Consider the following 23,638-nt stretch of genomic DNA (forward strand, 5'->3'; position numbering starts at 1 on the left):
AATCAATCGCCCCTGGTGCCTTTTCCAGAACGAATATAAGAAGAAATGTCACACTAGGGGGGGGAATAGATAGTTTAAAAGGCACAGTAAAGAGTTACTACTGAAAAGGCTTTAGTTGACAAAGCGATGGTACCAGAGGATGGTGAAAGGTTCTCGTGCCCCCGGCCAGGCAGAATCTAAACATTCCTGCTGACACTGCAGCGAATGAAACCAAGAGCGGCCTCATAGGACGATTCTCTCACATCAAGGGCACTGTTTGGCTGGGACCTTCGACAGCCCTTAGACAACTTGCTAGCCATACTTTCCACTTAGAATTTCCCAATTGCCCGCGCCAGTAAACAAGTGGGGAGGTGAGGGAACCCGGTGTGTTGAGCATCAGTGGCCACTACCCAGAGAATACTTGGAGGAAGATTGACCAGTTAGGGAGGGTTAAAGTGACTTTACTAACCCTGGGCGTAGTCCGCGAAGTAGCACTTCGCGAAGCTACGCAAAGTGCAGTTCGCACTACGCGAGCTACGCGTAGCACTTCGCGAACTGCGTAGTACCTTGTTCGCACTGTGCCAGATGTCGTTTTCAATGATTGCACAGTGCGGACAAGCAACCGGCACTGTGCAATCATTGAAAATGGCATCTTGCACAGTGCGAGCTGTAGTGTTCTGCTGCTCGAGTAGATTTTTACTCGAGCGGTAGCTTTCAACGCGAACTGGTAGTTTCTCATCGCGAGCGGTCGCGAGCATACGCGACCACTCGCAATGAGAAACCTGACCTCCTCACGTTGGGAATCTCGCCGGGAGGTTTATTTTCCATGCTCGCGATCGCCAACTTGATGTTGCCGATCACGAACAAGGAAAAAGTCTCGCCGAGATGTCATTTTGCTTGCTCGCGGTCGCCAACTTGACGTTGAGGACCGCGAGCAAGCAAAAAATGACCGCAACACTACGCGTGTTCGCACTGTGCTACGTGCAATTCGCGTAGTGCGAACTTCAGAAACTACGCGAGCGTAGCGTAGTGCTTTGCCCAGGCTTAGACTTTACCCCGCATTACCATTACTCCCGCAGTCAGGAATATATCATGGGTTTTTACCTTTTCCCCCGCACCCTTTACTACGAAGCACTTCACTCCACAGGTTTACATTTAAAAAATAAAATGTTTGTTATTTAAAAAAAAAAAAGTTTAATTACCTGAAAGAGGTAAACGGGGTTAGTGTGATTTTAAGGTTAAGAGTGGGCAGATGAAAGGAAGCAAGGTTCATACGGTAAGCAAGAAACCGGGACAATAGAGATGGCGTCATTATGGTAGTTTCAATAAAACAGGAATTGTGCAAATCAGGGACAAGACTGGATTCGAGTTTTATTCATGCTAAATGAAATACACTGAAGTGGACACAGGTCCTTATGCATGGCATAAGAGAAAGTATGCCAGGTTGAGTGGGGAGGGTTTAAACACGCACAAAGGGATTATGTACACATAAATATAACCTCTTGCAACTTCATGAAGAACACCACAATGCTTGGCAGAAGTCACTTAGGCAGACTCATAACCCCACCCCTTTCACACAAGACTTAAGCAATGTTTAATGCAATGTCAGCATATGGAGTAACCTGCTGAAAAGATTAGCTGGAGTTCAAAGCAAGTACAAACTTGGACAAACAGTCCTGAGAACAGCAAGGAGCTACCACAGCAAACAAAAACTACAGCTCAACCGTCTCATCTAGAATTCCCAGCTGAATAAAAACAAGAACAGGACATGGAAGAGGACTGTGCTAGAGTCCGAATTCGACTTCTTTTGATTAAGAAATGCTGTAGGAGTGGCAAGAAAAGATGTTATGCATAGTTCTAGGCTCTGCTCTTGTAACATTTCCATTCCTACACCTACCTTTTGAAGCAACCACTTCCAAGCTGGAATAAACCTCTCCCAGTCAAATATTACAGATATCAATTCCCCACGTACAAGTATTTAATAACTAAAACGTAAGCAAATCTATTAGCTAAATGACAAGTAATCGACATGCTACAAGAGCAAAGGAGAAAATGAATGGCCGAAAGATCAAATGTTTGGGGCGATCTTCCTTATAAGAAGCCATGTTGGACTAAGCACAGAGCCTTACATCATTGGGTAAACTTAAAAAAAAAAATAAAAAAAAAAAACCACACATCAGTAATGGATTATTAATGAAGGGGGTAACTCTACCAACTCAATAAAACCAATACGAGTAGGCCAAAACAGAGTTCAGAGTGTATCTCTGCTCAACCCCTTGTAGCTATGACACAATCAGCAGGTAATCCCCAGAGAAATGCACGATACCTTCATGCTGTACCAACAATTCTAAGGAAACATAGTAACAATTCCAAATCATTTTAGAGTAATAATGTCATCAGCAGAAAGACACCAAGATTATCAAAATAAGTTAAAGGGGAACCCGAAATATTAATTTTTAATGTTATAAAAATAAAAAAACACAAAAACAGACTTCGATAAAAAATATGGTCAAGCACTATGGAAAAACAATTTGCGAGAGCCGGGACCTAATTACAATCTCAGGTTGACCCTCATGGAATACACTAAACCGGTTGTCCCAGTCAAAAGTTTTATCTTAATGCTTCATCTCCAACTGTTGGGAAAGCTTCTACTCCGCCCAGCAGCTCCAAGCACCAGGACTGTCTCCAACCAGGTCTTCAGCATGGTCTAGTCCTACTTAGTCAGCTGGAGTCAGGAGTCCTCCTGCCTTGTGTGTATTGTTATAAATGGGGGTCTCTAGTTGGCAGAGGTAGGTACCTTTGTCCAAATAGGGACCCTTGCTTCTAGTCAGGCTAAGCGGGACACACTTTAGATAACCCCTGCTCACCCCCTGGGTAGCTTGGCACGAGCAGACAGATATCCCATAGACAATATGTAAAGTATTTGTACTCAAAACACACAGTAATGCAGTGATAACACCACAAATGGACACCACACCAGGTAAGAAAAATAAAGTATCTTTATCTAAACTCAGCCAGACCATAACGACAAAAGTCCAACATACATGTAATATGACTTTAAAAAGGTTTCAAACAACTTGGCCCACAGAACACTATGGATACGTGAATTTTCTCAAAGTACCTGTAGTTGCGGCAAAATTCACAAGGCCAAATAGCCGCAGAGATAGGAAGCGTGGAGAACACACAGATGTGTCAGTTCCTGAGACAATGGGGAGGCGATGCAACAGTTCTGCTGCAGGCAGGCAGAAGTGATACGTCGTGTCCGATCTTTATGGGGAAGTGATGCGTCGACTCCAAGGCGATTCTAGACTGAGTGATGCATCGGGAAAACTTGCCGCACAGGTACGATGCGTGGTAATCTGGGATGCATCGGAGAGAAATGCGGCGGCGGCGGCGCTGCGTCGGTTTCTTCAGCAGCGACCCCTCGATGCATCCGTTCTTGCAGCGGCGAAAGCAGCAATGCGTGGAGCTTCTCGCAAAGCAGTGCTGCGTCGGGAAAACAGACACAAGAGCGATGCATCGATTTTCTTGTAATTGCATTACTTTTCCAGCTCCCAAGAGCAGAAACAACCTCCAGAGACACAACACAGTCACAGGCACCTCTTGGCAGGTCAGAACTCCCAGCAAGGAAGTTTAGGGGAGCGGGGGAGGTGGAGGTGAAGTACTTGTGTCCCTGAGACTAACTTCAGAAGAGCAGGCAAGCGCTACTCAAGACCTTGGAGAGCTTCCTCAAGCAGGGGACAGTACACAGAAACAGCTACTTCAGGTCAAGCCCAGACAGCAAAGGGGCAGTACTCCTCCCGTTTCTCCAGCTCTTCTCCTTGGCAAAGGTTCCTCTTGATTCCAGAAGTTGTTTAAAGTAATGGGGTTTTAGATCGAATACTTATACCCCAAAATGTCTTTGTTTTCTTTGTGCAAGGGTCTCTAAGCCCAGTCGAAACTAGTTCTGGCCTCACTGGTGCATTATGACCACAAGGGGTGGAGACCGCATTCTGCAAGGGAGACAGGCCCTATTCAAATGGAAGGAAAATATCCTCCCACCACTCTAAATGTAGACCAGGCCTATTCAGGTGCTAGTGAAAACTCCTACCACTACCTGAATGCAGCCCAGGTTTATTCAGCCCAGACTCCTTCAGGAAAGGCAGGATACACATTAACCCTCCCACCCCCTGGTGGCTGTCTGAGAGAATGCACATCCCCAGCCCCTGTCACTCAAAGCCCAGACAGTCAATACACAAACAGGCAGAGACACACAGAATGGTTAAACAAGAAAATGCCTACTTTCTAAAAGTAAAAAGACACACAATTGATGGATGGAATGCAGAACAAATCAAAACATTCACACCCAGTCTAGAGAGCTGGGTTAAATCTATCATTCTTTGGCTCACCATGCCACCCCAGTTCAGACCTGGCCATATGTCTTGACCCTGTGCCTCATGGGAACAGTCTAGCCTGAACTGCCAAGCCAGGTCGTCCCTGCACAGGTTTCGGGGTTTCACCCCTAATCAGCTAGGATGCCCAGACGTGGGTTCCGGCTCACTGTGCCACTGGATTCAAGCTATCCTGGTTTATGGTGTCAAAGGAACAGCCATAAACTCAGACATGAAAGACAATGCAGTCTTTCCCTGTGCATTTCCAATGCCAGCTATGGTCAGGACAGGTCTGGTCTACTACACTCATGACAGACCCTCCCGTCACGTGTCCTAAAGGTTTTCAACAAAGTGTGCGCCAGTGTGTTCAAATGACAGTTGAAGCAAAATTACCCCCTACTACCAGGTTTTTTTGTCACATAAAATGGAAATTAGCTTGAAACTGTGCAAGGAGCACTAGGTGGTCCATACTATATTACAAACCCCAAACCTCTCCATTCAACACAGACACGACTATGAAGTAAGCCTGGGCAAAGCACTACGCCACGCTCGCATAGTGCGAAGTAGCGCAAACTACGCAAATTGCCCGTAGCACAGTGCAAACACGCGTAGCGTTGCATAGTACAGCAGTCATTTTTTACTTACTCGCGGTCCTCAACGTCAAGTTGGCGGCCGTGAGCAAGCAAAATGACATCCCGGCGGGACGGTTTCCTCGTTCGCGATCAGCAACATCAAGTTGGCGATTGCGAATGTGGAAAAAAAACCTCCTGGCGAGATTCAACGCGGGGAGGTCAGGTTTCTCATTACGAGTGGTCGCGTATGCTCGCGATGAGAAACTACCAGTCCGCGTTCAGAAAGCTGCCGCTCGAGTAAAAATCTACTGGAGCGGCAGAAAACTACAGCTCGCACTGTGCAAGATGCCGTTTTCAATGATTGCACAGTGCCGGATGCGTGTCCGCACTATACAATCATTGAAAACGACATCTTACACAGTGCGAACAGGGTACTACGCAGTTCGCGAAGTGCACTTTGTGTAGCGCTACTTCGCGAACTACGACCAGGGTTACTATGAAGCAGACAGCATGAAAGGAAGTCAGAGTGGCTTAACGTGTGCTACTGGACTTGCAGCAATTCAGGTCAGTATACTTTTAAGCAATCAATAAAATGTTTAAGTACTACAAATATGGAGAGACATGACCCATGATGAATAAAAGTCTGGAGTCCGAAATCAGAGCCGTTATGCTGCGGGAAACCTATCACCGCCCGGGTTAATCTTCGTAGGAGCTTACGCCCACATTTGAAACTGGAATTTGTTTGGGTATTGCCTCACCAGTTCTCAATCAAGGAGACTCATAGTAGAGTTGGACTTGAGTTAAAGCTGGCAAGTCGTGAAGGTAAGTAGAACTGTGTTAATATGTGGAACTGGACATCTTAAAGCAGCCAACAACAGAACTCTCTCACCTACAATCCAGATCTAAAGATGAGATGTGGCCTCAAAGGCTTTGTCTGTGCAAAACAGCTAAAGTCTATGACACTGTCTATGTCCGGTTGTTATACAACCATGTTATTACTAATTCCATTAATGAAAATGCACCTGGAACTAACAGTTAAGTTATTTGAGATTGGTTTCAAGTTAGTTATTGAAGGTTGGAAGAAAACCAAATGAGGAGGGTTTTTTTAACAAAATGGTCAAAAACACTAAACAAATCTAAGTCCATGAATGAGTGAAAGCCTGCCATGTTGGTAGAGTATTTTCCCCCTCAGATAAAATAGAAGCAGGATTAAACGTTTTTTTTTTTTTTTTAGAAAAAAATTGTTTAAAAAGCCTGGAATAAATCACTAACCAGACAAATATCCCTTTAAAGAAGACTCTTTCCAAGTGGTTTGTGGGACTCAAGACAAATTAAATCATAAACAGAATACAATCAGTTGGCATTTATCGGGACCTTACCTTTGGGTAAAAGGATCTAAACTTAAGCCAAAGAGTCTTAACTGTTAGATAATGTGACTAAGATTAATGTTACCTATTGTCCACCTCATATGCGTTCATCATCATCAGGAATGTGGTAACACCAAAGTTATTCTTGGTAAAATAGTTAAATGCGACTTCACTTACGAAATATTTCTGAGATCTAATGAATGCAAAGATGTAACTACTGCTCAAAGCATCCTCACCGTCCAACCATAGACCAAAATCTAATATTTACATTTCTGCTACAAAGTGCGAAAGCTACTACCATTCAGCTACAAATTTATCTCGAACCTCAGCACAATCTTACGGAATTTCAATCAGGAATTTGGGCCAACAGAGGCAGCCTTGCTAGAGTCCCAGGTGAGAATCCCTAAAGGAAAAATTATAATTTTATAAAAACATCCCCTATTAATACCACTTGATTAAACAGCCGTTTTCGATGCACCATGCCACTCAATATTACGGAATTGATTGAGGAAGGTGGTCGGAGTGTCTGAAAAAGGATGCACTTATTTTAAATCCAATCTCATGGGAAGGCATGCCAGAATTTACACTGAGGTGATCATACTTCCAACCACCCAGGGGTATTACCATCGTTTCTCTCATTGAGAAACATTGCATCAACAGGCTCCATCTCAATGAAAATTTTTGTTGGTCTTGGCACGCCCCAGAAAATGAAGAAAAAATGCGAATGGATACGCAAAGCTTAAAGGTAGGGCACACCTATATCTGTTAGGGATAACCTTAAAACCCCCTGCAAGGTGGTTGAATTAAAAACCTGCCATGGATGCCCAAGAAAATACTAACCAATGTTACTCCATGGAGTGAGTCTGCTGCAGCATGAAGCCAACTAAGGCAAAAATCAACCACATTCACGATCAGTGGAAAAATTGCCAACTCCCTACTGGCTGGAAATTTACGAAACCACCTTAAGTGCCATATTTTGGTGGACAGGTTACTCCACCATAATTGTGATGGATATCCCGTTTGCCAAAATATAAATCCCACTGGATATAATGGAATTTATATTTCAGCAGATGGGATGTCCATTACCATTGTGACGGAGTAAACTGTCCGCCCAACTATAAATCAGGCACACCATTCCTCTGTAGACTCCCCCTGCTCCCTTTTTAAACCTGTGAACACCATGCAAAAACAAACATTTGCAATCCAATAGGTCTTGCATTACTGCAAGATTGAGCTAGTGGCATTGCAAATAATAATAATAATAATAATAATGCCGGTTAGATTTGTTTTTGTTAAAAAATTATACCAGCAGTAGCACAAGTAAGGGTTTAGTACCTTATGTGGCTAAAAGTGGTCCCTTTACAATTCCACAGGGACACCTAGTAACCTGTGGTACTTCACCCTTTTCTTGATTTGTAGATTTTCTTTTATTACTTATGCTACTGCTGGGATATTTTTTTTGGAAAAAATAGCATTATTTGCAACATAAGCTCCCATGTGAACCAGGCTCTCAAATTTCACAACCCATCCATGATGGGTGGCAAAACCATCTAGGTAATCTCCGTTGGATTCTGAGACTAGCATTCCTCTTTTATCCATTAGACTGAAGGCTACAAGTCTCAGAATGTGCAGAAAAAAGCAAGCTACGGATGCCAGATCATGTGAAACTGGAGTGCTTTAGCGTGAATCTGCAAAGCCCTTCATTCTGCGGTTTTTGTGCCGGTTTTGCTCCGCGTCACCAGCATATCAAAGTTCGATTTTTAGCAGTATCATTAAGTTGGGGGTGACAGCTGCAAACAACGGAATTGTGAAAACATACATTTTTAGCGCTCTGGGAAGACCTGTCAGTGTCATTAGTATTTTTACTTTCAAATCCTTAAGGCAGCATTGAAACCAAATATATGGAATTCTTAATGCAACACCCATGCAGCTTGAAAGCTATGTTCTGCATGACTTAGTAGAAAAACTAGATGTGCATGAGCTTGTGACACGAAAAATAAACATTTCCATTTAAAAATGGCAGACACATTAGTACAGCTGTGCAAACGTCTTTGAAATACGACCTTGCTAGTGTTTCTTTTCTGAGATAGGCGTACTGCTTTCCAAGCTGGAACAAGAAGGTAGGCGGAGGCTAAGACCATAACAAATTCAAAAAGACTACAAGCATTTGCAATGAAATTGGTCTTGTATTACTGAGTGTTTGAGCTATTGGCGTTGCTAATAATGTAACGCCAATTGCTCAAATTTTCAGTAATGCGAGCGCTATTGCGTTGCAAACGATCGTGGCACTCGGGCCTTAGCTTTAAACATCTTAAACATAAACGCGGGTGCCGCAATTGCTTCAAACGTAATAAAAGACAAATTTGTATTCCATTTCTTTACTTTTAAAGCAATCGCGGCACCCGTGCTTTAGCTTAAGATGTTTAAAGCTAAAGCAGAGGTGCCGCCATTGTAACAAAAGGAAATGCACAAAAAGGAAATAGGCATGCAGCCGCTTCGGCGATTGCAATTAACAAAAGATAAGCGCAACTCCCATTATTCCGGCCGAGGTGTGCCGCGCTGGTTAATTGTTTTTTTAAAAAGGGTTGCAGTAAAGAGTGTCCTGCCTGCTTTTGCAGGCAGGAGAAAGGCATTTAAGAAAATAGTGTTTAGAGGCTGTAATTAAAACGTACAGACTAACACCTCATGTAACAGGGGGTGCCCCCTAATGGGAGGATACAACAAGAGAGAAGGCATAACTAAGGAGTGACTACTAAGCCTATTGACCAAAGAAAATTCTTCATTTACAGAGGACAGTGACAGGAGCCAATTTAAAAGATGGGCGGAATGTGGGCGAAGCTTCACCCCCATATCCCGAATACTGCTTGACTCGAAGAGACAGCACAAGCGCTGTCTAGGAGAGACCTAAAAATAGTTCCTGTTGCAATGAATAGAAGATGATTACCCGCTTAAAGACTTCACATGATCCGCAATTCGAAGTGAAGAGGTTGACAGATCTGAATTTGCCACTTAATAGGCACTTTCTAGCAGGTCCTATGGACAACCCTTTGTAGTTTGGTAAAATACAATTCACACACTCTTGAGCAGAGCACAATGGCATAAAACCTGAGAGCCATGCCTACAACAACAATGTGAGAAACCACCTCTCGGTGGCACACCCCTGCATAATTCAACAATCTGTAATGCCTTAAGATCTTCAGCGAAGTCTGGAAATACAATTTTCACATTATAAACATCCTTGTTAAACAGATTTTGTGTACAGCACTGTATTACAACTATTTAACATGGGCATGAGCCCAGATATCCACTGTTCGATAGTGGGTTGTCAAGAAGCTTGGGACTCACAACTTTTTTGCGACAGGCTTAATCTTTATGCCATAACCTAGTCAGAAACATATCTGTGCAAACCACATAAGATTTGCTCAACCTTCAACCTTATTCACCAGAGCGCTATTTACACCTGAAACTTTAGTGATTTTTAATCTGTGCATCATATAACTTTAAACATTTACAAGGACACCTTCATCCAGGGCTTATGCCATTTCCATTCTATGCACCCATACGAGTACACACAGTAACTCCATGCGCTATATGGTGTTACCAGTGAGGTCAACGTCATCAATTAATGTCATTTAACATGTCACGAGTGATGCAATATTTGGGGTCATAAGCAGTGGCGTAACACAGGCCACCGCATCCCCTGCGGTGCGGGGCCACCCCTCCCCCCCCCCGCCCGAGCTGCAGGGGGCCCCCTCAGCACAGTACTCAGGCCTGAGCCGGATTAATTACGGAGCAGGGGCCCCTCCGTGCACATTTGCAGAGGGGCCCCTTAAACTTTCGTTACGCCACTGGTAATGGCACAGGTGCATTAACTCAGCAAACTAAGGTTTGTGAATGACAGTGATTTTTTTGTTTTTAAACCATTATTAATCTCGTTTCAAGAAACCATAACATCACTTGAACTTCTCTTCAGTGAATATGTGTGTGTATTCAGTAGATTTTACTCAACACCAAACTCAAAACAGCAACTCCTTCGAGAATCACAATATATGAACAGTAAGTTTATTAACCCGAGTAAGGAATGTAATCTTTCCCACTATGAACATCACCAGGACCAGCCTTCGGCATGGGCGAGTCGGAGTGCAGAGGGACAACCACGCCTGTCTGCATCCAAGCAGAGCCACCTGAACTGGCTCCATCCAGTGAGAGCCGCCCCTCAATCCTTCTTGTGCCTCGCCTACCGCTTTACAGACACGTTTTAGCTGCGAAAGACCTCTTGTGCACCATACAACAGAAAAGCAAAACACCACAACTTACTGCAGGCTTGGAGCCCACCCATCAATTACCCCAGGTTTGCTTTATTGCAACTCTTTTGCTTGTTTATTTGATGACCTTTCTTCCTCTAGCTGTGCCCTGGAGCAGAGCCTCCTTACTATCCTTTTTACTGGAAAATGTGTATCGTGAAAAGATGACAAAGACGTGTAGAAGTCCTCCAGTAGTTTAATCAGAGTATCAGGAATTGGACCACGGTTAAACAGCAACACAACATCCCAGCAGTGGCACAGCTCCCCCAACTGCCAAAGCTCCCCAAGTTCCAGAACCTCCCCCGCAGCTCATCCCTGGACACCTGGAATGTACACATACATTCCAGACCCCAGAGAAGAAAGCAAGATAGGACAAGAAAGAGAGGAACAAAAGAGACATGGTAGCCCACAACACATCCCCTACCCTTAAAATAAAGGATGAAAAACTTATTAGAGAAATAAAATGTAAGGAACAGAACATGTGAGAACAAAATAATTCTTTAGCAACAAAAGGAACGAGAAATGGCAACAACAAAATAAACATATCAAGACATATAATAACTTTATGCCACCTCAATCACATTCAAATGATAAAGAATACATTTCAGGACATAAGATAATCTTTATGCCAATTCGGCCTACATCTTAGCCTCCTACCAGTGCCAGAACCAGAAGCACATGTAGCAGCATTACCACAGACCTCCTTGGAACCTGATCCACATGCCTGGTCAGATTCAGGAGTGTCAACACCTGGTTCCCACTTAACCAACCTTGACATGCTCCATACATCACCAGAGTCCAACACAACCACATTCCTCCTGACCTCACTGATGACAAAAGGACCCATAAACCTAGGATGCCCCTTCTTCAGCAGACCAGGATTCCTGATCAAAACTTCGTCCCCAACACACCAGCGCCTAAGGGATGTGGAATTCCTTTGATCAAATCTGCGCTTATATTCTCCTTGATAGACTCTTCTTTTCACATCTACTTGCTCATCCATCCTCAAATCATTCACATCCAGCTTCAACCAAGCAGGACTCAGCTTGTCATGAGCCTTTCTCCCTCTCAAAATAGAAAAAGGAGAAACAGAAGTCAACCAATTCGGGGTGGTACGATGAGCCCACCACGTTTCCCTGAGCATCTTCTTAAGAGAAGTTCTAGTCTGTAAAGCCCTCTGGGCACAAGACTTAACCAATTTGTTCATACTCTCCGCAAGACCATTAGCTTGCGGAGAATATAAAGCAGTCTTGAAATGAATGATAGATAACTCCTTTAAGAATCTGGACATCTCATGCGAGACAAATTGCACCCCATTATCAGTGATAAGATATTTTGGAATACCTTCTCTGGAAAACTCCTCAGAAAGAAATTCAATCACAGTACGGGTGTTTACAACAGAGACACATTTAGTGACTACCCATTTAGAGGTGTAGTCCACTAAAAGCAACACATAACGCTCATCAGGAGGAAAAAGCTCAAAAGGTCCAGAAATATCCAAACCTAACTTGGACCATGGCTCAGAAGGAACATCTACAGGTGAAAGAGGCGCAACCCGAGTTTTTTTTACTCGTCACTGTTCGCACAATCCCAACAATCTTTGACAGCATCCTCCACCTGTCGATCCATCGCTGGCCACCAGTACCACTCACGCACCCTGGCTTTGGTCAGATTCCTCCCCAAATGCCCCTCATGTGCCAAATTGACAATCTTCCCCCTGAGCCCTTGTGGAGGTATTACACGATTGCCTCTTAATACTTTTTCATCAAAGACACTCAGCTCATCCTTTATATTAAGAAAAGGTCTCAAAGACTCCGGTACCTCCCTGTCCATAGGCCAACCTTTGACCGAATACTCCTTGAGCAACTCCAAATCTCTGTCCTCATGAGAATTAGAAGACCACTCCTCAGAATCAACCGCAGACTCATGCACCCATGCCACCAAAGAGTTTTCCACCTCCACACCTGGCTGTTCCAACGGCAACCTTGAAAGGCAATCAGCCATTGCATTCTTCGAACCTTGCACATACTCTACTTCAAAATTAAATTCCATTAACCCTTCCATCCAACGCCTGATCCTAGGTGAAATATTATCAGATTCCCTGCAGGTGAAAACTTGACACAAAGGACGGTGATCAGTTCTGATAACAATAGGTATACCCCAAAGGTAAAACTTAAAGTGATGTATTGCCCAGAAAACCGCCAATGCCTCCCGCTCAATCACAGAGTAGCGTTCCTCCGCACCCTTGAGTGAACGAGACGCAAAAGCAATTACTCTGGACTCACCATTCACAACTTGTGATAAAACCGCCCCCAACCCCAGCATGCTAGCATCAGTGCATAGCACAGTTTTTTTGCAAGCATCAAAATGCCCCAAAGTTGGCATACAACCAATCTTGTTTTTAATAGAATCAAAAGCAGAAGAACATTCACTAGACCATGAAAACTGTGCTCCCTTCTTGAGCAGTAACCTAAGGGGAGATGCAATCGCTGCAAAATTTGGAACAAACTTGGAGCAAAACTCCGCAAGACCCAAAAAAGATCGTACTTGATCTTTGTTGATAGGCACAGGAGCCTTCACAACACTCTCAGCCAGATCCAATTTAGGACTAATTCCACCAGCGGAGATGGTATGTCCCAAATAACTTACAGATGACACTCCAAATTTACACTTCTCCTTTTTAATAACTAGACCAGCCTCTTGCAGCCTCAGTAGGACCATCCATAAATGTTCATCATGCTCCTGTTGGTCTCTCCCATACACCAGGATATCATCTTGGAAGATTAGAACCTTCGACAACCCCTCAAGCACCTTATTCATGACCCTCTGGAAACATGCCGCAGCAGAAGCGAGGCCAAAAGGCAGACGAACAAATCTAAAGGCACCCAGAGGTGTCACAAAAGATGTCAAGTGTCTTGAATCTGGATGGAGTAAAACTTGATGGTACGCAGATGACAAATCCATAACACTAAAACACTTAGCATCCTTGATAAGAGCAAGGGTCTCAGAGATGTTGGGCAAAGGTTGTCTGTCAACCCAAATGTGCTTATTAAGTCCGCGCAAGTCCACACACATGCGGATCCCCTTTCCACCATCCTTGGGAGCTAAAACGATCGGGGCCAACCATTCAGAACACTCAATTTCCTCGATGACTCCCAAACCCAACAACTTATCAAGTTCATGCTTTAAGGGCTCCATCATCAAATGAGGAACCTTCCTTACTCTGGAGACAAAAGGTTGAGCATTTTCTTTTAATATAATCTTGTGTTCAAAGTTCCTAAGTAATCCCAACTCATCACTGAAGACTCTTGGAAAACATGAACTGACATCTTTGTTAGACAACACCTCTCGAGACAAAAGTAAGACTTTCTCTGGAGAGTTGGGATTCAAAGTAATTCCCATGTCCCTCTGGTGCCTCCAACCCAGGAGATTGTCACCCCTTTTCGCCACATACACCTTTCCCACAGTTTCCCTGTCTTTATATTGAATTTTCCTGACTACATATCCCAACACATCTATTCTGACACCACCATACCCCACAGGATTGATATCAGGAGGAAACAACTCAAACTTGTCTAAACCAAAGACAGCATCCCAATTTGCATCACCCACCATAGTATAGGGTGAACCAGAATCAGCCAAGACAGGAAAAAGTTGACCACCAATCGATACTTCACAAACAGGCATGTCTAAATCATCACCATCCACAAGTCCATTCTCCTTGATACTGCAAACAAACTTTACCTCATCATTGACAAAACGTACCACTTGATTGCCCTTGTATTGACAAACTCTTGCATAATGCCCCTTCTTGCCACACTTATTACAAATCACAGATCTTGCAAAGCAGTTTGAACTATTGGGAAGATGCCTGTCACTACCACACCTAAAACACTTAAAACCAGGCCTGATATTCCTGAAACCACTCTGTTCAGAATTACAATTTTTTGAATTAGAACTAGCTTGTTCTGACGCTTGAAATTTCCTTTCCTTGTCACATACACTTCCTTTGAACCCAAGCTTATTTTCTTTAGGGTCATCTTTCTTCAAATCATTTTTTTTAATTTCATGAATTGCCTTCTCATCAACCGAAACATCATTAGCTTTCTCAGGCCTCATCTCCCGCACCCACATATTGGTGTTTTCTATCCCTTCAACAATGGCTAGGGTTTCTTTAAGATCAGGATTCTTTGCTAAAAGTTTCTGTTGAACTTTTACATCATTCGTACATCTCACCACTTGGTCTCTGATCAAGGAATCAGTCAATTGTTCAAACTCACAAGTGCGAGCCATCGTTTTCAAGGCCGCCACATAACTATTAATTTTTTCTTGTTTACCCTGAACCCTGCTAAAAAACTTATGGCGTTCTAAAACCACATTAATTTTAGAGCCAAAATGTCTTTCAAGCATCATGATGGACATATCATAAATGTTTTCCGGCTCGCCTTCCACACGACCAAGAACAATTTCATCTAAGCCATCATATACATGTCTGCCCTCAACCCCCAAATTATGTAACAACGTAGCTTGCTTGCGTACCGCTGAAAATTTCTCTCCCCCAATGGCCAACAAATAGGAATCAAACAAAGGTTTCCATCTCTTCCATGGCAAGATGGGATCTCCAGATTCCGAAAGGAATTGTGGAGGTTGTGACATTCCAGTAGCCATTATGCAAAAGAGAGAAATAACAAATAAATAATATACAAAAAAAAAACAACTACATTGCTAATCTTGAATGATGTTGGGGAGTACCTCACTAAAACCAACAATAAACAATACTTTAACCAGCGTAACCAAAGTTTAAAAAAAAAAATAATAATAATCAAGGGCGCATTAAACTCAAAATGTAGTGATAACCACAGAGATATGTTCACATAGAACTCATAGGTCACATCCCTAAATGTACATGCATTTACCAAATCAAGTATGCTGCTGGTTTAAAAATGACCTATCTATCTACATTTTAATGGGATACAACGAGGAGGTGTGCGCATCACCGCGCATGTGCAAACAATCCAATTTCCAAAAAGCTCTCCTTCGCTAGTTCTGTAAATTATGCTGAGATATTGTCACCTTAGAAATTCTGTAGATTCTTGTAATGCTGCTCAAGACACTGTCAGTTTTCGGGGTACTGTCACTCCACAGGCTCTCTCCAATGGACTCCTGTAACGTTGCACTCTACGAGCTCTCTTCAGAAAGTGTGCGCATCACCGCGCATGTTCCAGAGATCAGCGATTGAAAGAACACCACCGCGCATATGCGAAGAATCAGCAAGAGCCTCCCGGTTTCCAATTGTAGCGCGCATGCGCCAGCACCCAAATTCAGCGCTCCTTGACTCCGCGCTCCGTGACTCCTCGATCAGCCTTCCAGTTCAAAATTCGCCATCAGTCCTCAAATCAGAAGGAGCGAGCGTGACGAGAAGAGATTGCAAGGCCCGGGGTAATCCAACGAGCACAGAAGATCGGTGATACGTTGTCATGGCAACCGAGGTAAGCGACGATTCAATTAACCGTCATTGCCATCGGTAACTTCTTCTGTAGTCTCTTAATCTTTAAAAATTTCACACCATGTGAGCAGCAAAACCCGGGTGCGATTAAGTGTCCAAGAACGATTTTTTCCCGGATTTCAAACAGAAGTATTCTTCAGCTTCTTGTGGGTTCGATGGGGAAACCAGTGGTCCAGGCACCTGTCCCCACACAGGTACAACTCGTCGCCAGTGAAAAGATGACAAAGACGTGTAGAAGTCCTCCAGTAGTTTAATCAGAGTATCAGGAATTGGACCACGGTTAAACAGCAATACAACATCCCAGCAGTGGCACAGCTCCCCCAACTGCCAAAGCTCCCCAAGTTCCAGAACCTCCCCCGCAGCTCATCCCTGGACACCTGGAATGTACACATACATTCCAGACCCCAGAGAAGAAAGCAAGATAGGACAAGAAAGAGAGGAACAAAAGAGACATGGTAGCCCACAACACATTCCACAGCTCACATTTGAGGAACCCTTTTTTCCCCATTAAGCACGCCACAATATTGTGTTTCCTTGCTCTCATGTGAGACTTACCAATCCTCAATACCTGCCCTTACACACCCATTGCTCCCCTTTACCTGCCCCTCCCCCATTCCTCTGTTGCTTCCCTTCTCCTTTCGGTGTAAAGCAACAGCAGACACAGGCACAACCTAAAACCTATATACACCACACACGTAGGTTTGGTCTGCTAATAAAGTCAAGTCTTGATTCAGCTTTACAATAAAGCCATCCAATAATGAAACATAACAATGTACACATTGCAGAATACCCAAATGTATACACTTCATTATAACAGTACACACATCAAGTAATACGACATTATAGACATTCCCATCCACATGTTCCCCCACTAGCTTGCCTCCCTTCTGTCTTTTCGTGGATGCAAGATGCAGCTTGAACAGGTTAAACATCTCATTGGGCTTGCAATCAGTCCTCATGGGCTCCCTTGATAACCTGGCTGTATCCATCATCCTCCACTACATCACGGGGTGTAGCTTGGCTAGGAAGGGGCGCTCAACAAATACAATCAGATGTATTAGATCAAGGGTGTTCAGTGCAAAAGGAACCGAGACAGAAGATGGCATATGTAGTTATTTTTATATTAAAACTGTTGTACTACGATTCCTGGTTAAAGAGCGCAGGCGATGAATAGTATTGTAGCTATGCAACGAGAGAACACAAGTGCTAGAAGGGATTTTTAACCGGGATAGCTAAGGGCTTGAGAGCATTAAGCCACCTCGAGAAACGTATCTGTGCAAAAAACAACAAAAGGGCGTCTGTGCGGGGCACAAGGTAAGAAAGATATTATATATCTGCGCAACAAGAAGGTAAAGGGATAGGTTTAGTGCGGTCTGGTACGGCTAGTGGCTTTATAGACTTCGTCTGTGCAAGACCGCTAACGCGCATCCATGCAGGGCAAGGCCTTTTAAACAAATATCAGTGCCAGAGATAGACCTATGCAAAGTTAGATAAAAAGATATTGTATATCTATGCAAACAGCAGGTAAAGGGTTATGTAGAGCTGTCGTCTAGAACGGCTAAAGGCTTTGAAGACATTAGACCACCTCAAAAGCTTCATCTGTGCAAAACAGCTAAAGTGCATCCAAGCAGGGAAAAGCCTTTCAATAATATATCGGTGCCAGAGATCGACCTCTTCAGCCTTCGACGCCCTTGTAGAACCGCTAGAAGTGCTGCCCTACTGCTCAATTATGAGGTCGCACCGACATGGGCTCAAATCACCGCCCTAGCAGCGAAATAAAGTGCAAGGGCAGTTTGGACCACTTACATCCATTTGTTTCAAATAGACCAAGCTCCTTCTTGGTAAGGCTGCTACTCTCCTAGACCTATGTTGTAATTGGTCATCTTCCCTTCCAAGCAGTGAATATATAGGATGCCTCCAGCTGGTCACTTCTATAACAAAGTGAAAGGGCATCCAGCTCCCCGTTGAGTATTTTAACGGGCAGAGGCAGGGCCTTACGGTGGGGGTAAGGGTGGGGGGGGGGGGGGGGAGGGGGCATCTAATGACTTAACACGGAGTAGCATAAAATGCTTCAAAGTTTGACCGCCCAAGGAACAGTTGCGCAAACCAGCTCCCTGTCTGGAACCCAAAGGTTCAGCATTTGATGTAGGGTTGAACCTGTAGAATGCCTAGCCTAAATCTGAGGTTTAGGGCCCTTTTCTCAGTCAAGGAAAGGCTCCCAACAGGGTTCAGCTTTCATGTCCAGATATTTAGATAATAAAGCACTTTTTGTAGCCTTGTGCTTTTGCCACATGAAACCCCAGAGTTTCGATTTCGCCGATGGTAAAGTGGCTTTGGTCATGTTTTCTGGATAGAGCCATAAATCTGGACCATCTATTGATTTTAACTAACTGTGGCAAAACCAGGGCAAACTTTTTCAGTTCAGACTCACATTTGTTAGTTTACTGGGCAGAAAGTGATTTAGTCCGCCACAGAAATCATTCCCAGTTTGGCTCAGAGGATTACCATTGGTGTCCCTGGGCAGGACCCCAAACTGTGTCCATTCCAGTGTACATGTCCCAAAAACAAGCAAACCATATGTTCTTTAATAAACAGCCAACATGGTTGTGATTATAGTGATAGTTGTTGGCTGCAGTTTATTAGGATTACACACATAAATCATCTTGGTCATAATTCGTATGACGCCTGGTCATAGTTATCATTTGCGAACGGTCATATTTTGGGTCATAAATCATATCCTTATGTCATACATATTACTTTGCGGTACATTGTATGCACAACCCCAGTTCGTAAATGGCACCCAATGTTTTTTCGTTAGTTCTTTGTAGTCCTTTCTCTTGTCCCTTCTGGGACCAATGTTTGGTTGGTCTCCACCCCCTCTGCGTGGGGGGGGGCCTGGGGGGGGTAGCTTCTCCCCCCCGGAATTAGGCTCCAACTCGCTACTGTGTCCATCTCATTTGTGCCATGCCGTCTAGCGGGGTCTGGGCTGCGAGTGCAATCTCAGTTTGCTACCCACTCCTTTGTTCGGCCAACTCACCCTGCCATGCGGCATCCCAAAGTGAGTGGCCTTCCTCACACTCACACACACACCGCCCTGTCAGTGTGTCTCCCTAGCCAACCATTGTACCATTACATCACCAACACTTGTTTTGCTGTCCAGCACTGCGACACTGCTGCTTTAGTAGGGGAGGGTGGGTAGGTCAAGAATCCTGGGTGCACCGCTCCCCTGCTCCACGATGCTAGGAGCTACCTAGGGACCATTGGACGGAGGCCTGGCACCATTCTGGCGCCAGTGGGGAGGGCGCTGGGGCTACCTTGTTCTGCTTCTGGGCACTTTACTGGCTGTCCAGGATTCTTCGAGCTTCCGGAGTGAAAGTGACTCCTTGGCTTCGGAGTTGATGCCACTTGTTTTTTATTACAGCCGCCACGGTCTTCTGTAGGCAGTCTTCCTGAGCAGTCGCTTGGCATAGTTTTCCTAGAGAGAGCGGTAGCGGACGCAATCTGTCTGCGATGTATCAGACGTACTCTTCCGTCTCCTTGGCATCCTCCATTTCAGTGATGGTTGCTGTTCTGGGATGACCGGATAGGTAGTCCGCCGGATTGCTGGCCCCTGGCTGGTATTCAATCTTGCAGTTACACTCCTGCAACTTTAGCATCCATTTTTCGATGTGCGGTGGAGGTTTTGATGCCGTCCCAGTGAATAGCTGGATCAACGGCTTGTGGGCAGTGGTGATGAGAAAGGGTTTACCCTAGACATACAGATGGAAGTGCCTGCACCCCCAGTGTACAGCGATAGCCTCCTTCTCAAGCTTGGAATATCTTCCATAGCAGTCAATAACCGGCTCGCGAAAGTCACGGGAGCCCACTCGTCGTCGTCTTTTTGTCTCTGGAGGAGCACTGCCCCAAGCAGTTGGGGGCCCGCGTCGATAGCAACTTGCGTGGTGGGGATCAAAATACTGCAGTGTCGTGTTGCTGGAGAAGACGTCCTTGGTGGCTTGCAAAGCGGCCTCTTGTTCCGGGCCCCATGACCATGGGGTGGATGCTTTGGTGAGCTCTCCAAGGGGGGTGGTGAGCAAAGAGATCCTTGATAAACCTACCGCAGTAGTTCACCATTCCCAGGAAACTGCGCATTTCTGTTATGTTGGTGGGGGCTATGGCCTCTTTAATGTTTTGAACTTTGTCTGGATGCAGAGAAACTCCTTCTGCGGAGAAGACGTACCCAAAGAATTCCTTTGAAGGAACTCACACTTCTCTTTATGCAAGGCAAGTCCAGAGTCATACCCGTCTTAGTTGGGCGTTGTATTAGACTGCGGACTTGGCATGGACCAGAATATCCTCGCTCACATTCCAGACTCCTGGGAGGTCCGTAGTGATTAGGAGAATGCGCGGTCGGGATAAGCTGCCGGTAGGGCATCGGCGTGTAGCCACGCACTGTAGGCCGCATAAATCACCACAGGATGCGGCGATGTATTGTAGTGTTGGTGCGTGGGCAGCTCTGCTGCCGTTCGCGCACACCTATTGTTGGTGCGCGGGCAAAACCATTAAACATCATGTTGCCGGGGTTCATGGGAAACTTCCCAGGACCAACACAAATCGGATGGGCTCGCCCAAAAACAAGTATCGCATTGCGATACAAGAGCAGGGTCTGGGAGATGCTGCCCGAGGACGGTCATTGCAGGCCTCCCACTCCAGCTTTCCAGGATGGAGTGAGTAGGTTAAGACCCCTCCCCCCCCAACCCCCACCCCGAATAAGAAAACTCGTTTAAAGAACTTCTGCCTGTGGAATGAGAAACTTTAGGTTCCGATAGCGAGTTAGATGAGCACCAATTTCAAACTCTGAAGTGAAAGTGTAGAGTGGACGTTATTCTTTCAGTACAAAGGCTATATATAACCCTGTTTCAAGTGGCCATTAATTGTTGCACACGCATTTGAACTGGAGGGTGGAGTATTTCCCCTCAAGAAGGTGACCCGGAGTGCAAACGGACAAAGGCCGGCCCTGAAGATTATTATTGTGGTCTCGCTAAAAGGCAAATGGCTGGAACAACGTGTATAGGACTAAGCATCTTTGAAAACCTGTACCCCCCAAACACCCCATAATCAAAACCACACACACAAAAAAAAGTGTACACCTGCACAACATCAAAGAGATAGGCCCAGGACCTTTTATTTGGATACAATTTCACACAGCGGCTCTGTAGTCGGTGTATTCCTTCCGCTTCCAGTAGAGTGGCATAGAACCTGAAGAGTTCCCGCCTGGTCCAGTTTTTGCCCAGGGCAGCATTGCCAATGAAGGGGGACAGTTCAGCAGACCTGGTGGTTTCTTTATTCAGATTCAAGAATTTCTGGTCAATCCCTTGCCGTCAGCGCCTGCGCCTACCTACGTGTCCTTTCCGACAGTCAATGTCATGGTGTACAGTAATTGGGCATTCTAAAATTCTACCAAGATGTCTGTCCATCACATGTCCCACTTCGGCCGTGCCTACCTCAGAAGGCGGAGCGCTTTCAGGGACTCGTGCAGTTATTGTTTTTGGGTCTCAGCGACTCATTTGTAGGGGACAAGACTGAGGGACCTTTAGTCGTGGGGATCATTCACAGAACCCCCCACCCCCCCAAATAGCTTGGATGCAGGAGCACAATGAAGAAGCATGCAGAGGAAGCGACTACTTGAACACCGATGGTCTATTGTTCGATTGATAGAGAGTCGTCTTCTTGGTGCATGCAAGTCTTTAAATGTACCCAATTGGGGTAATTTTTCCTTTAGCAAAAATACAGATTCTCCAGGTATTGTAAGAACGCAGCCCTTTGAACAAGGGACGATTGTCGGTCTTGACTGTGTGGTTGACCATGTGTGGCCCAGGTCTCTTTGAATTTTATGGCCATCAGTAGGTGTCGGTGCAGCGATCAATCCCATCCGAGGTAGCCAGAGCTTCTGTGTGTTTCAGTCAAGAAAGACTTGCATGTGTGGTCACGTACGGCGGCGGGTGCTGCTGGAAGCAAGACCTATCAAGGATATCTTTCACAACCTCAACAGCGGTCCAGACCTGGAAGAGTCCATGTGTCTGCAATGTTATGGTGGGGCGGGATAGGATGTCTGTACATGTATCAATATTATTCACCCTGGATTACCATTCGTGGTGCCCATTTTCATTCTTGTGCAGTAGGTGTGGGGCTGTGCACCGAGACGAGTGGTTAGTGACTGGCGATCACTGAAACAGTTAATGTATAAAAGCAAATTAAAGTGTCAGCACTCCCATGCGACCCCCATTGCCTCTCACTTTATCCACGAGTATCTTTTGTGAAACAATGAGTCACCATTCCCAGTGTCAGCTCTTTAAGGAGAAAATCCCTAAACTGTAGGGACTCCCATTCACAAGGCCAGTTTGCCGACCTTTCTTTCTTGCACCCAAGTACTGCATCTTGGAGTCGAGCTTAAAAGCATCCTTCACTTCACGCGAGGCTTAGACTTGTCAGACCGTTCCTACATACCTTTAAGACTGTCAGGACTCGGAGTGGTTTCAAGATCATATCCGAAGAACTCGTTTGACCTGTAGGAAGTGTGTCACCATTCAGATATTAACTGCTGGGCTTCACTCTGAGGAGCATGGCATGCTGATATTGTGGTGGTATATTTTATTATATAGAGGTACTGACATTCATCGCACCTTGCAGTTTTGGGAATTTGCAGAGTAGTGTGGCATAGAGCGCACTGGCATGGAATGCAGTAGCGCACAGTAGACTGGTGTAGAGTTCAGCGGCATGTAGTGTTGCAGAGTAGAGTGTCAGAGCGCACTGTGTAGAGTGGCATTGGATGCATTGGTGTAGACAGCAATTGAGCAGAGGGGCTTAGAGTGCAGTGGTGAGTGAAGTGGCGTCGAGCAGAGTGAAGTGGCGTCGAGCAGAGTGAAGTGGCGTCGAGCAGAGTGAAGTAAAGTGCTGCCCAGTAGAATAGAGAGCAGTGGCAGGGAGTGGCATAGAGTATCGTGGTTTGGTGTAGAGTGTGGTAGAGTACAGTGACGTAGAGCGCAATAGTATAGAATTCAACGGCGTGTGATGCATTGGTGTAGATTAGAGAGGTGCAGAGTAGAGTGAAGTGGCGAAGAGAGGAGTGGTGCAGAGCAGAGTGGCTTGGAGTGGTGCAGAGCAGAGTGGCTTGGAGTGGTGCAGAGCAGAGTGGCTTGGAGTACAGTGTTGTGGTGTAAAGTAGACTGGCGTAGAGTAGTGTGGCAGAGAGTGCGGTGGTGTGGCATAAAATGGAGTGATACAGAGTGCAGTGAAGCAGAGTAGAGTGGTAGAGTGCATTGGCATAGAGTGCAGAGTAGAGTGGTGTAGAGTTCAGTGGAAGAGATTGCAGGGCGTCGTAGAGTGCAGTGGTGTAGAGTGGCATAGAGAGCAGTGGTACAGACTACAGTGTAGTGATGCAGAGAGCAGTGGTGCAGAGTGTAATGGCGTAGAATTAAGTAGTGTAAAGTGCAGTGGCATAGAGCAGATTAGAGTGGCGTACAGTGGACTGGTGTAGAGTGCAGGGGCGTAGAGTTGAGTG

The 23,638-nt window shown here is 45.1% G+C and overlaps 1 protein-coding gene across 1 annotated transcript in view; it reads right to left on the reverse strand.

Moving 5' to 3' along the window:
* FXYD3 (FXYD domain containing ion transport regulator 3) overlaps positions 1–23,638 on the reverse strand; it is an 82,065-nt gene that overhangs the window by 33,980 nt on the left and 24,447 nt on the right. The window lies entirely within an intron of this gene.

This window comes from Triturus cristatus, chromosome 7, assembly GCF_964204655.1.
Source record: "Triturus cristatus chromosome 7, aTriCri1.1, whole genome shotgun sequence".
NCBI classification, from domain to species: Eukaryota; Metazoa; Chordata; class Amphibia; order Caudata; family Salamandridae; genus Triturus; species Triturus cristatus.